The sequence below is a fragment of the Spinacia oleracea genome, chromosome 6 (genome assembly GCF_020520425.1).
Source record: "Spinacia oleracea cultivar Varoflay chromosome 6, BTI_SOV_V1, whole genome shotgun sequence".
NCBI lineage: Eukaryota > Viridiplantae > Streptophyta > Magnoliopsida > Caryophyllales > Amaranthaceae > Spinacia > Spinacia oleracea.
The window spans coordinates 8,089,821-8,091,874 of record NC_079492.1 but is presented as its reverse complement, the minus strand read 5'-3'; positions in this window follow the sequence as shown (position 1 = coordinate 8,091,874).

Below are 2,054 nucleotides of genomic sequence, written 5' to 3'. Positions count from 1 at the left end.
TCTTTTCTTTCAACGAACTCTCGTAGAAGGTGAAATCTACGAAGTACATGCTTGACTCTTTGGTGGTGTCTAGGCTCCTTTGCCTGTGCAATAGCTCCGTTATTATCACAATATAGGGCTATTGGTCCTTTAATGGAGGGGACTACACCAAGTTCACCTATGAACTTCCTTAGCCATATAGCTTACTTTGCTACTTCATGTGCAGCAATGTACTCCGCTTCAGTTGTTGAATCCTTAATGGTGCTTTGCTTAGCACTTTTCCAGCTTACTGCACCTCCGTTGAGGCAGAAGACAAACCCAGATTGTGATCTGAAATCATCTTTGTCGGTTTGGAAACTTGCGTTCGTATAGCCTTTAACAATTAATTCATCATCTCCACCATAGACCAGGAAGTCATCTTTGTGCCTTTTCAGTTACTTCAGAATATTCTTGGCAGCAGTCCAATGTGCCTCTCCTGGGTCTGACTGGTATCTGATCGTAGCACTGAGTGCGTACGCAACATCCGGGCGTGTACATATCATAGCATACATTATTGAACCAATCAATGATGCATATGGAATCCCACTCATTCGTCTACGCTCATCGAAAGTTTTTGGGCACTGAGTCTTCCTTAGAGTCATTCCATGAGACATGGGTAGGTAGCCTCGCTTGGAGTCTGCCATCTTGAACCTCTCAAGCACCTTACTGATATAAGTGCTTTGACTAAGTCCAATCATCCTCTTAGATCTATCTCTATAAATTTTGATGCCCAATATGTACTATGCTTCTCCTAGATCCTTCATCGAAAAACATTTCCCAAGCCAAATCTTGACAGAGTTCAACATAGGAATGTCATTTCAGATAAGTAATATGTCGTCGAGATATAATACTAGAAAAGCAATTTTGCTCCCACTGACCTTCTTGTATACACAAGATTCGTTTGCGTTCTTGATGAAACCAAAGTCACTGACTGCTTCATCAAAACGTATATTCCAGATCCTGGATGCCTGCTTTAATCCGTAGATTGATTTCTTTAGCTTGCATACCTTTTTAGCATTCTTTGGATCCTCAAAACCCTCAGGCTGTGTCATAAACACAGTTTCTGTCCGTTTAAGAAAGCGGTTTTGACATCCATTTTCCGAATAGACTTTAGCATTGCAACTGGTGAAAAGGTTTCATCGTAATCCACACCTTGAACTTGCCTGTAACCTTTTGCAACCAATCTAGCTTTGAAAACTTCAAGTTTCCCATCCTTGTCCTTTTTCAGTTTGAAAACCCATTTGCTTCCAATGGCATGGTAGCCATCTGGCAAATCGACCAAATCCCATACTTGGTTTTCAGACATGGAGTCTAATTCAGATTGCATGGCTTCATGCCATTGCTTGGAGCTAGGACTCGTCATAGCTTGTTTGTAAGTCGCAGGTTCATCACTTTCAAATAATAGAACGTCATAGCTCTCGTTCGTCAAAATACCTAAGTACCTTTCCGGTTGAGATCTATATCTTTGCGATCTACGCGGGGTTACATTTCTAGATTGACCATGATTCTCACCAGATACTTCTAAAGATCAGAAGTTTCATCCTGAATGTCATCTTGAGCATTCTCTAGAGTTTGTTGTTCGACTCAAATTTCTTCGAGGTCTACTTTTCTCCCACTTGTCATTTTGGAAATGTGATTCTTTTCCAAAAAGATACCATCTCGAGCAACAAACACCTTGTTCTCAGATGTATTGTAGAAGTAATACCCCTTTGTTTCCTTTGGATAGCCCACAAGGATACATTTGTCATATTTTGGATGAAGTTTGTCTGAAATTAATCATTTGACGTATACTTCACATCCCCTAATCTTAAGAAAAGACACATTTGGAGGCTTTCCAAACCATAACTCAAATGGGGTCTTTTCAACAGCTTTAGACGGAGCTCTATTTATAGTGAGTGCAGCTGTATTTAGTGCATGTCCCCAAAATTCTATTGGAAGTACGGCCTGACCCATCATTGATCTAACCATGTCTAGCAAGGTTCTGTTCCTCCGTTCCGACACACCGTTCCATTGTGGTGTTCCAGGAGGAGTCAATT